This window comes from Triticum dicoccoides, chromosome 3A, assembly GCF_002162155.2.
Source record: "Triticum dicoccoides isolate Atlit2015 ecotype Zavitan chromosome 3A, WEW_v2.0, whole genome shotgun sequence".
NCBI lineage: Eukaryota > Viridiplantae > Streptophyta > Magnoliopsida > Poales > Poaceae > Triticum > Triticum dicoccoides.
Genome location: NC_041384.1, coordinates 44,265,684 through 44,281,383, shown reverse-complemented (window position 1 = coordinate 44,281,383; position 15,700 = coordinate 44,265,684).

The window sequence follows — 15,700 nt, the reverse complement described above, 5'->3', positions numbered from 1 at the left end:
CTCAAGTTCTCCAAAAGTATAGAATTGGTTCCTCAAGATTTTTTGGTAGACATTCGTCCTTCAAGTCTCAAAACCGGATAAGTTTGGTCCAAAACCAGATTTTGAGCACATTGGTCGGGTTTGACCAATGAACAATAAAATAGAAAAACTAGCAAACAAATTTAAAAAAATTTAAATTTTTGTAACAACCAAGATGCTTGGGTGCGCTAGGTGCGTGTAAAATTTTGTGGTCAAATAACAACCGATGAGCTTTAGCAAAAAAAACAAACAAATTTTGGCATTTTTTTGTGAGCCAAAATTTGTTTTTTTTCATGAGCTCCTCGATTGTCAAAACATCATAAAAACTTTCACGTACGTAACACACCCAAGCATCTTGGTTGCCACAAATTTCAGGATTTTTTTAATTTGTTTGCTTTTTTTAATTTACTGTTCATCGTGCAAACCTGGTCAACATGGTCAAAATCTGGTTTAGGGCGAAACTTATCCTGTTTTGAGACTTAAAGGATCAAATGTCCACAAAAAAATCTTAAGGGACTAAGTCTATACTTTTGAAGAACATGAGGGATCAAAAGCATACTTTTCTCAAAAAAATCCAAAAGAGGCGAATGCTAGAACATTTCAGCTTTGCGACAACATTGAGGCAATGGCCACCATGCATCACCCGAAGCAGAGGCAACAAAGTTGTTGCGCTAGTTGCATTGTATATATACAATGGAATATTCAATATTGTGTTGACGACATCGCTAATTTGAACAGAAACTCCCAACCCAGAGAAGAGACGGAGAAGCCGTCCACTTCGTACGTGGAATGTTCTTCCTCACAGCTTTTAAAGTTCTATTATCCTACTCAAGGTTTTCTACATAGAGATGAGTCGTGGCATACCGGCTTTTAATGTGTTTGTTCACGCATTTCAGTCTTTATGTCAGCGCCAGCTCGGATAGTATAGACCGTCAATAGCGACAGTTGGCAAAGCATCTTAGAGGATGTTGAGTCTCGTGAAGGGTTTTCTCATTCCTCAGAATGGTCCCTATTGAAATATCCAAAATATTCTATATTTATGAACGAAGGAAGTACGTCCCAAGCATTGCAAAATCAAAATTGTGTTTCATTTTCCACAACTGTACAAGCTACTAGCTGGCTAGTTGTATAGGTACCACTAGCTTCTACACTCTCCGTTAGTACAAAGTGGTCATCTATTTTGGAATAGAGAGAGTAGCTAGTTAAGGTACTGTTCAGTAGGCATCGATCAAACATTGACCTACAAAGGGCCTGCAATCCCAACCCCCAACCAGCTCAGTCTTTTGTTGGAGTCTTGACTTTTCTTTTCTTCCTTCAACAGCTCCTCTTGTGTGCGTTGGCAACAACTGCCCTTTTGAACATTACAAAATTTTAATCCCTCTAAGAAACATTGCCACTCCCTTCGATTCATAGTATTTGTCGCTCAAATGGATGTATCTAGCACAGAAATATATCTAGATACATCCGTTTGAGCGACAAATAATATTAAGAAGTGAGTAGTTAGTTTTACCTCCATCAACGCGGCATGTATTTTGCACTGATGAATTGTGTTTACGCTACAAATTGAGGTGCTGAAATCAGTGCTGGATCGATGTATTGGACTATATATTTCTATCTACGATGTACTCCTTTCGTTCCAAATTACTCATCGTGTTTGGTACAAAGGGAGTACCATGGTGTAGACCTACAGCAAAATCCGCATGATTTTGTCTAGTCTGATCGTGGCTATATATCAGATTATCAACATCACACTACTAGCGAGTATATATACGAATAGCCAGCAGGCCAGACAGCATCAAACCGCAACTAGCAATGGAGACTCACATGCATAGCACTTGTCGGGATATTCATATGCAAAGATATTATCGTGACTCTCATAAAGAAAGGTCCTAGTGAATTATAATTTCTTTTAGGGATAGTGAATTATCTCTACTCCTATAAAAAAGCGAGTTGGTGATGATGGTGTGCCTGCCGTCGGGCCATATCTACCATTCGATCTTGAATCTAAGATTGAGATTGAGATGAGACATGTTGGGCGGAGTCAACCACCAAAACAAGATAGTCTGGAAGTTTCTCCTTCTCTCGTGAGACAGATTATTCTAGAACCCCTCCAAGTTTCCTCGTCGTCGGCCCCTCTCCTCTATTTCCCCGTTACCACTGGAGTTGAATTGGGCGAGGGTCACGTCTGTTGTATCTATATCTATATCTATACCACTATATAGTGTGTGAATAAGTTTGAATATGGATCATTGGATGAACTCAATCAGATGATCAAGAGGTGGCAAATCCGAGCATTGCTGGCCATTCGATTTCCTATCAATTACATCAGATTCTGCCATGTGTACTATGTAGAAGTTTCCAATAGTTAAAAACTTAGTACACCCTTATATTTGTCACATATACTATCTTTACACACTTCTCATTTATTCTAGAACTTTCCATGCATGATCTTGCTCCGTTAGAGTTTCTCGCCTGAATAGAAGTGTATTCATTTATGATTTAGTCTAGAATCTTTCATGTATGCTCTTGCTCCATTAGAGTTCTCGCTTGAATAAAAGTGTATCCATTTATGATTTAGTCTATAATCTTCCATGTATGCTCTTGCTTCATTAGAGTTCTCGCTTGAATAAAGTGTATACATTTATTGAATTATTTGTGAATTTTACTAATGGTGAAAGACTCCTGATGAACCATTTCTTACATTTCATATATCTTTTCAGAGAATTTCAGCCAAATCTCACAACACTATCTTTAACCTTATAAGGTCCATACATATAATGTGTTATATTAGTGTATTGGAACACAATGCAGCTAAGGTTTTCCTTTTCAATGATGTAATATGCAAGTGTCAGTTGCAACGATATCTCACAATGCACGTGCAACTCACTAGTACTTTCTAGAAGTGCCACAGAACAACAATTCTATACTCCTATATAGTACACGAATAAGTTTGAGTATTAGCCGTTAGATATAATGCATCGGACGGTGGACAAGTAGCAAATCTGTGAGCTGCTGTATACCTGGCCAAACGGGCCGGCCCGGCACGGCACGGCCCGGCCCATCGTAATCGTGCCTGGCCCGGCACGGCCCGCCAGGGCACGATTACTATACGGGCCGTGCCGTGCCGGCCCGCGTGCTGCGCCCCCAGGCCCAGGCACGGCCCAGTTAGTAAACGGGCCGGCACGTTGGCCCGTTTAGCACGGTGGGCCGCATATTTTCAGCCTGTTATTTGCCGCATTGAGCGTTTTTTAGCCTATTTTTATATACTGGGCCATATATAGATGTATAAAAAAATAAAAAAACGTAATCGGGCCGTGCCGTGCCGGCCCGCGTGCCCAGCCTCCAGGCCCAGGCACGGCCCAGGGCGTGCCGCGTGCCAGGCCCGGCCCGTTTAGACCGTGCCGTGCCTGGCCCAAGGCGGGCCGTGCCGCGCGTGCTCACGGGCCGGCCCGAAAAGAACGGCCCATTTGGCCAGCTATAAGCTGCTGCATGCTGGCCGTTGATTAGACTCCATCGGACGGCCGAAGTTGCGGGGATTCGCAGCTACAGTAAATCTACAGTACCCTGTGTTCCCAGTCTACTGGACTGCTCCCCAGGACTAGAGAACACACCGGATAGGGTGGGAAGAATAGGACTGTTAGGAGAGTTCTAGAAAGACAAGACACACCGGATAGGGTGGTATTCCGTTATGGTATAGATGCAGATAGTGCAGTATAGTTATCAAAGCGTAATATTATGTGATCGTGTTAGTAAGAAGCATCTAATAATCATGAGATTATAAGCCGATCTGTTGCACAAATAATTTTGACAAAATTCATAATAGTATCTTTTCTACGTGCTTTGCACGTACCATGTACTAGTCAAATAAAGAGTAACAATAATTCCGTCTACTCCAATTATAGCATGTCTGCTGACTCGTGTGCATAACGGTTGGTATGATATTATACATGGACTTGGGCTTGCTTACTGGCTTCGTTGCCGATGGGATTCCCTACACGATGATACATTATTGATCTCTGCAGTGGAGCATAAAGGATGACACATGCAGAGCGATGGAGCGGTAGAATCACAGACAAACTCATGTTTTATATATGAACATATTTCTCAAAAATGTTAGGCAGCCAAATAAAAAACATCCAAAAGAGGCGAATGCTAGAACACTTCAGCTCTCCGATAACATTGAGGCAATGATCACCATGCATCACCCGATGCGGAGGCAAGTTGTTGCGCTAGTTGAATTGTATGTATACGACGGAATATATTTTGTGTTGACGACCTCGCTAATTTGAACAGAAACTCCACAGAACCCAGAGAAGAATAAGTAGAAGCCGTCCACTTCGTACGTAGAATGTTCTTCCTCTCAGGTTTTAAAGTTCTCATTATCCTATTCAAGGTTTTCTACATAGAGATGCGTCGTGGCACAAGGAGAAAATGCAAAGAGAAGACGAAAGCAACACATGTTAGAGACAGGACGTTATGGAGTATATAATTAGCTAAGAATCGATGGGATGAGGATATATTTTAATGAGGTGAAAGCAGCCCGTTCGACTAATAATCAATCAATAGGTGTACTATAAACTATCGTGGTCATGAGGCATCACCATATGTACACACCGATCAAATAGTAGTAGTATTACTGGAGTCTAGACTCTGGAGTTGTTGTTGAAGTTGAAGCTGAAGGGCTGAACTGATCCAGAATCTAGTTGAGTTCAGACTGATGAATCAAGCAAGCATCATCCAGTTCTCATTAGAAAATAACTTAAGAAGCATCCAGTCCTACGCAAACTACCACGTACTCAGGGGGGCATTCTAGCTAGGTCGCTCAAGTTGGTAAGCTACTTTTGAAAGACCTTATGCACCAAGTTCGGAATCAAGCTCTTGTTCTCTTCGGTAGACCATCCTCAAACGGACAGCCAAACGGAGGTCACGAACCGGATGCTCTTCACTCTTCTATGCGTGTTGATAAAGAAGAACATCAAGGAGTGAGAGGAGTGCCTACCCATCGCCGAGTATGCCTACAACCGCGCAAGACATTCGACTACCGGCAAGTCCCCCTTCGAGGTCGTCTACAGTTTAAACCCGTTGTCCTCATTGGACATTTTTCCCCTACCACTACAAGAGCACACAAACATGGGCGCGAGTGCCCGAGTCAACTACCTCAAGAAGATGCATGAAGATACAAGGCACACCATTGAGCGCCAAGTACAACGACTCGCGACCAAGCTCAACCTCAACAAGCACCCCATGGTATTCAACATTGGAGATCTTGTGTGGCTACACCTTCGCAAGGACCGCTTCCCCAACGAACGCAAGTCCAAACTTCTACCACGAGTGGATGGACCCTTCAAGGTGCTTGAACGCTACAACAACAACACCTACAAGATCGACATTCTACGAGACAAGTACTCCGTGAGCGACATCTTCAACGTCAAAGATCTCTCTCCCTACTATGGTGATGAAGATTTCGATCCGAGGTCGGTTCTTTCCCAAGGAAGGGGAGATGATGCGGAGCATCCTACGGTCATCCCCATGGACCTACCGCCGTCTCACCAAGTGCCAAGAGGGCCTATGACACGAGCTAGAGCTAGAGCTCTCGAGACCGAGGTGACTTCCTTAGTGATATCACATATGATCCATTCGAGACATGGCTACTACCTAAGTCCGGAATGTTGTGCATGATTAGGTACCAAGAGGACCCTCCCGAAGATGCACATGAAGACGGACAGGTCCCCAAGTTCACGGACGAAGAGAACCAACCGAAGGAGTCAGGAGCAGCTTCCAGGACCCTGACATCCCACCATGACCCCGGACATCTGGCCCCTGGAGAATCCACCACGTCAGCCGCCAGGAACCTACAGGCCTCGGACATCCGGCCAAGCCTGGAAATCCGGACCAAGCCCGGAAATCCGGCGCCCTCCATCCCGAATGCATCAAGACCAACCCCGCCAGCCCGGACATCCGGCCCCTCGCAAAAGCCCGGACATCCTGCCCGACGCTCGGATGTCCGGCCTTCCCTGTCTACGCATAGTGTAGGGCCGAGGCCCATGTACCCCCTTCGCCCCCTAGACTATATATACTCATCCTCCTCCCTTTTTCTAGGGTTAGCATTGTGATAGCTCATATGTGAGATAGAGCCTCGCTCATCCATCCGATCTACTCCGTAGCGAGGGACCATCACCTCTTCGGAGAAGATCCACTTGGATTCAAGACCCATAACAGAAAGACCTCAAGACCTCCTCACGGAGAAGAACCGGTTACCCTATGTATCGTCCCTTGTTGTATTTGGACCGTGTGATCTCTATGTGTACTCGGATCTAGCATATGTGTGACCTAATCTCGTTGGTTTGAGTGATTCTCTTGTGTTCCCTTCGTGATTTCCCTTTGTGTTCTTCGTGTTCATCGCGGGATCCACTTCTTTCGTGAAGGATCGGCCATCTAGGATTCCACCTACATCAGCAATGGTCACCATGCACCACCCAATGCAGAGGCAACATAGTTGTTGCGCTAGTTGAATTGTATGTATACGGTGGAATATTCAATTTTGTGTTGACGACCTCGCTAATTTGAACAGAAACTCCACAGAACCCAGAGAAGAATAAGGATAAGCCGTCCACTTCGCACGTAGAATGTTCTTCCTCTCAGCTTTCAAAGTTCTTATTATCCTACTCAAGGTTTCCTACATGGACATGCGTCGTGGCACAAGGAGAAAATGCAAAGAGAAGATGAAAGCAACACATGTTAGAGACAGGACGTTTTGGAATTTGGAGTATACAATTAGCTAAGAATCGATGGGATGAGGAGATATTTTAATGTGGTGAAAGCAGCCGTTCGACTAATAATCAATCAGTAAGTGTACTATAAACTATCGTGGTCATGAGGCATCACCATATGTACACATCGATCAAATAGTAGTAGTACTGGAGTCTAGACTCTGGAGTTGTTGAAATTGAAGCAGAACCGCTGAACTGATGCCGGATCTAGTTGAGTTCAGACTGATGAATCAAGCAAGCATCATCCAGTTCTCATTAGAAAATAACTTACGGAGCATCCAGTCTTACGCAAACTACCACATATTCTTTTTTTTTCCGGGTAACTACCACATATTCACGGGAGCATTCTAGCTAGGTCGTGGTGCATGATGCGTGTTCGGACTTGGACAGGACGGCTCCAGCGGCCAAGTCTCGATCACTTCGATTTCCGAATCATTCATGTATGCATCATAGAACGTTTTTCTAGCCATCAAATCAAGCTAACCATCCCGTCAAAAGTAAATAAATCAAGTTAACCATGATAAGGTCGGTTGCGGTGAAGTCGGAGTTGCTGAATTGAGAACATCAGATAAGGATGACTGCTGCGGAGATGTTTCCTCAGGGATGTGTGCCAAAGTTTGTGTAGTGACCGAACTATAGTCACTGATTTTTGCCAGTGTATCTTTTTTATTAATGTAACAACTCTTTTCAATTAAATCGATAGATCGAAGCAAAAAGTAGAATAAATACATGGAAAGCAAAAACACATACAAATATTTTAGATATAACCAAGCTAACAAGTCGAGCCGTATAGTGCACCCGCAAAAAGGTATAGTGGACAGTACATTTCCTATTTGACGCACATTGCGTCAAAGCGCCGGCCTTTCGCACAAAGGAGCAAAGCGAGCGCTCGGTTGGGCTAGCTATTTACCTATATAGGGATTCAATTATCAATATATCAAGGTAAAAAGCAGCATAAATAAATGGAACACAGTTGAGCAAAGAAAAAACACATACAATTATTTTAGATATAATCAAGATAACAAGTTGAGCCGTAGAGAGTGCTCCAGTTTGACGCACATTAAGTCAAAACTGTAGGCCATTTGCATACAGGAGTGAAGCGAGCGGTCAGGTGGGCTAGCCTATTTAGGCACTGTTTGTTTGGGTTTTTACTTATGCTTTTGCAGCGTTTTCACTTTGACAGAAAAGCCAAAAAAGCTTCTAAATATGTGCTTAGCAATATTGATTCATAAGCCAAAAGCCGAAGCAAAAGGCTCCTATTTAGGAGCTTTTGTGGTTTTTTCGTCAAAGTGAAAAAGCAGCAAAAGCAAAAGTATAAGCTCAAACAAACATGGCCTTAGTCATAGAGGGATTCTGGTTTTTCCAACATTTCTGGTACAACTTTTTTTTACTGATTTTGGAACCATCTAGAAAGTTTCGGTTCAGTTTTTCCTTTTTTTTGTTTCTGCCTTCTTTTTCCTTTATTTTATAAATTTGTAATTTTTCGAATTTTCAAAAAAATCAGAATATATGAAAATGCTAATTTTCTTCATTTGATTTTTTGATAATATTAAAGGAATAAAAACTTAAAAAATCTAAAATAAGGTTTTAAAATAAATAAATATCATACTTTAAATAAAAACAAGGGAAACAAAAAAACACAAAGCTAAAACTCGCTACAGTATGTTGCTACATGGGCTGGCCCACGAAAGCACATGCCTGTGTGTCAGCACTCATATTTTACGCAGAGAGCATCAAATAGCAAATGCATGGTACATACAATTTCTCAAGGGCAGTAAATACACATAATCAATCGTTAGTGCGGGCCGTGCTTATGTATTGTTTTCAGGGAGCGGGGAGGCAAGTGTCGCTTTTGTGCGTGCTTCCCGCTCCAGCCCGCGGCCGCGTATTTTGGATCTCACCGAGTGATAAGTGAGAGCCCAAGCACCAACCAACGAGCGACCACATTCTTTTTTCATTTTCATCACTTTGTTCTTAATTTTGATAAGTTTTTAAATTAAATTTTAAATATTAACAAAGCTGGAAAATTCATAATTTTCCCAAAAAATCTGTTGCACTCAAGAAACGTTCATGAATTTTAAACAAATATATGCAATTAGAAAATACTAGTAGAATGCCCGTGCGTTGCAACGGGCTTTTAAAGTGCTCTTCATTTGTTCCCTTTGTCTTCCCTTAACTAAAATGTTTCTCACAGTGATATGTGAACTCATAAATTTACAACCAAACCAACATATCAAGAGGTAAAAACATATTTATCGAAGAGCATATGTACATCAGATTCAACATTAAGGTTCTGATGTCCGGTAGATTGAGAACAAAAAAAATGGTGACTTACCAACAAATCTCATTTATATTTCAGAACATGGTTGTCCTACAATTGTGTGCCTACAAGATCTTTCTTCCCCTTCCTCCCTCCCTCCCTCGATCTATCGCCCCTCTCTCCCCTCTCTCTCACTCACTCTCTTAATCTCGAATGTGTTGCCTTCTGAAGAGGGCTCTAGCGGTCTAGTAGCCGTCTTGTGAGCTGGTCGTCATTCTTGTTGTTGGGGGCGACAGCGAATGAATGAGACATGGGTATGTGAGGCATCACAAAAATGCGATTTCAAAATTTTATTTGGAAAACTTTTCTAGCTCAAACTGCTTATTCAAGTTTGAAAATCAAATCACATGTATAGAAAACATTTTTTTCACAAACAATATGGGTGCAAGGAGACATGTATAAGGGCATATGTTGTAGAGGAATATCGACTTTTTATACATGGGAGGAACCAACAAAGAAATAAAAATTTGAGAAAATGTTGGGCACAACTGTATTCTCACATGTGGACCTACAATAGATGTTAGTAAATAGATACTCCCTCCATCATCCCAAAATAAGTACCTCAACTTTATAGTTGTAGACGGGTATTTTAACTGCTTCATTTCTTGAGACACTTATTTTGGGACGGAGGGAGTACTTCAGGAGTCACAACGACATTCTTAAAAGTGTTATTACCCATCCAAAGAAAGATATTTATGTTGCATAAACACCAGAAACCAAAATTCAGCCCAATAAAGTGTACTGATCTTAGTTATTAGCATTACTCACTTGATAGGAGCCGTAATAATCTGCTCATATGTTGCTCCCTTAAATCTAAGGGTGAAATAAACAACAGAAAAATCGACAGTGGGAACATGGAAGGCCATTCCAATCAATTTTCTAACGAGTTCTGGAAGCACCTTACCAATAGCATGCAAGAAATGAAGTAGTTAAAATACTCGTCTACAACCATAAATGACGTAGTTTGCGTACCACGAGAAAGTATGTTCAGTCCTAGCTTGTCTTACGAGTAATATACTCCCTCCGGTCCTTTTTAGTCTACATATAAGTTTTGTCTGAAGTCAAAGTATCTCTATTTTGACCAAACTTATAGAAAAAAATATCAACATGCACAATGACAAATCAATATTATTAGATTCGTTATGAAATGTAGCTTCATAATTCATATATTTGATATTGTAGATGTTCATATTTTTCAATATAAATTTGGTCAAACATTGCAAAATTTAACTTGACACAAATCTAATACGCGGAGTAAAAATGCCGGAGGGAGTATGTAAAACAATTTTTTTCAAGGCTGACAATAATGTGTTGTGTCCATAACATTGAAGATATACTATGAACATGTCACCTTCTAACATGCCTGCAACTCCTTAATTTATTTCTCGGAGGATGATTCAACAATCTTCAAGTGTACAGTAGAAGCTCCATCTTTTCCTTTCCCCACACCCGTGCAAGAATGCCGCAAGTTCCATGTCCACCTCCCTCTCGAGCAAGACTTGACCGACTGCCTCTCCCCTCCGGCTTCCTGCACCTCAAGACCACATAAAAAAAATCAGAAACCACATAAACCGGTCCACAAAGCACTGAACAAAATTAGAACATACTTGAAGTCGCATACACCATGTTTTCCATCGATGGCGCCTACATCCCGTGGCGCATCAATCATAGGCTAAAACGCTCAGAACTTCCAATGATGACATGATAAATATCAAGCATGTGATAACAATGGAGTCTGATGTACAAGAACTCTGATGAAAGCATCACTAAATCTAGCAATACTTGGTTATGTAGTTTCATGCATGAACAATTGAACATTCATACACGCTCAAATAAAGAGAGCATGTTATATATTCAAATTTCGAGCTTGGCACGGAAACTGAAGATAGTCTAAAAATTCAAGCATTGGTGTTTTTGATGATCCTGCTAGTACAACTTTTATAGTTAGGATAGTCGCCTTGCTATTTCCATTTGAAAGAAAAAAAACACCAACAATTGGGACGGGTATGGCGATGCGACCCCTCACCTGCGTTTCTGCAAAACCTTGTTAGTTGCTAGCATCCATAGCTCAAGCTCACCCCTTCGACTGGCAGCGTGCGAGAGACCGCACCGGCCGGCCGCTGCTGACTGGCGGGAGCAGGTGAGGAATGCAGCGACACACACACACACAATCATCATCATCAAGCAAGCAGCCAAGCACACATAATTATAGAACTAAAACTACGGTTTTCATAGTTGAGAAACAGGGTGGACATTGTTGGAGCTGATCCCCAACTCCTTCTTCCTCTCAGTTTCTCACAAGTTCGCACAGGAACAATGGAACACAGAAGTTTTTTGGCGTCGTGCTGCTTCACACAGCCACGACCTTTTCTCTCTGTATTTCTCTTTCTCAAAGCAAACATACGTACAACTCTTAAATAAAACACACACGCACGCACACAACCGAGGCAAAGCCGCCCTGATTTTTGTGGCACTAACCCATGCACCAACGCACCACTAACCAACTATCCCATGCGGCTAATCTTCTTCCTAGACCTGGCATGCAATACTAACAAACTCACCCGTCTACTCCTCAGGGCCTTGGCTTCAGCTTACCGTTTCACACGACGGCGTGCCGATTCACACGACACCACATCTCACCATCTACATCGCTTCACACGATCTGGCATCTCACCTTGCACACTTGCTGCTCCAAGACTCCTACCCATGACACACCTGATGAACTACATGCAGTACAAAAGCAAAAAACACATGCAGATATGAAATCAAGATTAAACCAAACAGACGTAATAAGGTGCGGCAGGATGGATGGATTGTGTTGCCTTTTGAATGTAGTCGAGACATCACATCATGTTGAAGAAGTTGTCCTTGCTGCCGCTCACCCATGCCACCACTTCGCTTACCGCTTTGTCCATGGTGAAAATCCGACCGCCACCAGCGACCAGCCTCACTATAGCAACCGGATCCTCTGTCATCCCTAGGATTTCCGATACGCAGCTACATCCACGTGCTAGTCCTGGCCGCCGTGAGGACGAGGATGAGATCGTTGGTAGAGAGGATCACAATCTGGATGAGACCAAAGGAAAGATTGTAGAGTGTTTTGTGATTGAGAATTTGTGGGCCTAGGTCCCTAGCTAGGCAAGGAAAGTTAAGATTTTTGGAAGGAAAGATTAGGACGGGGATGGGGAGGATCTTCGGTGGTGGGGGTATGGAACGAAATCAAAGACGTGGGGTGGGCCTGGGGATTTCGTTCGATCGATAGGTTAAGAAACGAAACGACGGTTTACTCGTAGCGAGACGATCGAGGGGCCTCCCTCCCTCTTTCGAGCGAGTCGTGGACGATTTTAGGAAGGTGATCGAAATTTTTTAATGCAATTGTTTAATCCGTAATTTGGTATTAAAATATTATGAATATAAAAGCCAAATAAGAAACCAATTCGGTTTTTGATGGGAAGGTGATCTCACGTAAGAAGGTAAGAAAATTAGCACCTACCAAAGAAAGAAGCGCGAGAATTATTACCTGATATAAACCAGGCAGGGTATTAAAGGCAATTACTTTGGTTTTAGTGGCAGGGTGAAAAAACCTATGTATAGGAGAGATGGTGGGAGGGAGGATAAAAAAAGACCAACGAAAATAAACCGTGGATAGTATTCACCAACTCAGACATTAAGAGTAGAGATTAGGATTTGGAATTGATTGTCATAAAACAAAATTTTATTAATTGATAACGTGCTATCGGTACATGCCCGTTTATAACGTGTCTAGTTAGGAAACTTTGGAAAAGTTAGGAAAGTTTTTATTGTGAGGGTAAAAAAATCAATGTGAGGAGATATGGTGGTGGGATATGGGACGAAATTAAACCGGACGAAAATAAATCAGACGAAATATAACCAGACGAAAATAAACCGTGGACGCAATCCTACCAACTGCTCCATTAGGAGTAGAGATGTTCTTGAATTCAGAAAATTCTCATGAATTTGAAAACTTGTTTATGAAGTTAAAAAATGTTCATGAAGTTAAAACATGTTCAAATTGAAAAATGCTAATGATTTCAAAAAATGTTCATGAATTCTGAATTTTTTCATCAATTCTAAATGTTTTCACTGGATCAAAAAATGTTTAGAAAAATTTATAATATTCAGGCGTTTTAAAAAGTTGCTCACAAATTGAAGAAATGTTCAAGAATTATGTGTTTTGCTAATTTTATAAATACTCACGAATTTTAAAAACTGTTCAGTTTTTTAAAATATTAGTCGGTTGAAGACATATTAAAATATGAAAAATATTAAAGAATTTTTAAAAATGTTCACATTTTTAATGGTTTTGAGTTCAAAATGTATTCACGAATTTGAAAAATAGTCCGTGAATTTAAAAAATGCTTGAAATTTAAAAAGAAATAGTAACGCAAAAGAAAAATTGAAAAAATAATAATTAAAGTTATATCTGAAAATGATAAAGTAACATAAAACTTGTTGAAACATTCCTAAAACCAGACGGAAGGCTCAGAAGGTTTCTAAAGCAACTTTGGTCTCTCGCTTCCACCTGGTTTTTTGAGGGGGCGATTGCACTTGCTTTTTTGAGGGGGCGCTTCCACATGCTAAATGGACGACCTAGTAATAGCGTGTAGTGGTGAATCCACTTGATATTGCACAATGAACGACCTATAGCTTGAGGAGAGCTCCTAATGGCGTCTTTGGCGTCAATTAGGATAAGTGGCGCTCACACACAGAGCATATGGTCCGGCCCCAATTAAGTTCTTAAAAAATGCTTTATTGGTGGACCTGGAACCGTTGACTCAGCCACAAGAGACCATCGACCGTTGACAATTGACCTTTTCAAGAAAAGGAAAAAAATGCACAAAGTGAAAAAGTTATTTTTTTTGTTTTTCCAACAATTTGAAAAAAGTTCATGATTCATTTCAAAACATATCATAAGATTTGGAACCAAATTTTGCAATTTTGAGAAAATTTCATGAATTTTAAAAAAGTTCAAGACTTGGAAAGTTCTTAATTCGGAGAAACTTCACTAAAATGGAAAAAATTCACAAAATTTGAAATAAAGTCGTATTACGAAAAAGTTCACAAACTTTGGGAAAAAATAATCACGGATTTTAAAATGAAAGTTCACAAAAGTTGATTTTTTTCAAATTGGGGAAAAAACTCGCGAAATCATGAAAATCTTAGGAATTTGGTAAAAGGGGAAAATGCAAAGAAAAAAAGGAAATATGAAAACCAAATGAGAAGCCGGTGAAAAAAACCCTACATGGGCCGGCCCATTTATATATCTGTGCTGTGGAATGGGGCCTGGCCGTAATATGGGCCTATTTGGCATCTGGACGTGTGGGCTCTTTACCAAGCCATCCCTCGGCCTCTCTGTAGAAAAAGAAAAAGCTATCCCTCAGACCCGTCACTTGAAGATGAGGCCCAGCCGCCCAGGGAATCGTCACACGGCAGATGCGCATCAGCGCAGCACGCACCATCGTCCGCCGCGGCATATGCCGCCCGCTGTTTTTTACGCCCAAAGAAAGAAAAGAAAACGCCGCCCATTGTCTAGTTTGTTGCTGCTACGGCCACCCGTCATGCTCCCCAAGCAAAAGCATATCCGTATTTATTCTTAAAAATACTAGCAATAATAGAGAAGCATCTCCTGGAGACTTTGTTTATTTTGGATTGGGAAACAAGTCATACTTTGGCGCCTCCCCTTACAAAATATGTGACGCGGCATCGCGAGGACCAATTATTGATTGGAAAACAAGTCATACTTTGGTGTTGTCCATTACATGGCCAATTAAAAACTCCTACTGTACTTTGCATGATTTTTACATGAGATGGCTGTTGGAGTGTTGAGTAGAGAGTGAATGCGGAGAGACGAAGGGACACATTATATCGTGCTTCTAATAAAAAACGTAAACACGCGAGGTCTAAAAAGCCGCAACATGCTTGAGAAACTATCGAATTATAATGGGGTCATCAAGAGCGAATACAACAACCTAGGATTAACGTATGAACTGATTGTATGAGATTTCAACTAAAGTTCATCCTTCGAATTAGCCCATACATGAATTTTGCTTCATCCGTTGCTTTCCCTGGAGGTGTTTCGGTACACGAAGAAAAAACCTTTGATCAACAATTTACCCCATCACGTAAAATTTACTTTGACATAAAGTTGATATCCCGAGATTCATTTTCAAAAGCATTTACTTAGTATGATTACAATTTTGTAAATCGCACATATCAATATAGTACCCGTTGCTTAAAAAATAACCAACTTTGGAGATGCCAAATCAAGGAACAGATCAACAAAGAATTAATAAGTACTACCATTGCTCTCTTGTTGTTGGCGTACGCACAACTGTCACCACATCTCTTTTTCCCTAATATAATAGTTGGACAAAAAATATGTTGTAACATAACTCTTTAAAGAACACAGAAGGTCACATAAAAAGCTAGGAGCCCGGAAGGGTAGATCAAATATATAATTGCAATTGGATTCTTGAAGGCTGGCAACCACATCATAAAATTAAATACAATGATTAGCCTTCTTTAATTCCCACTGAAATTCCTCGTTTGATATACCTGCTAAAGAACCAAA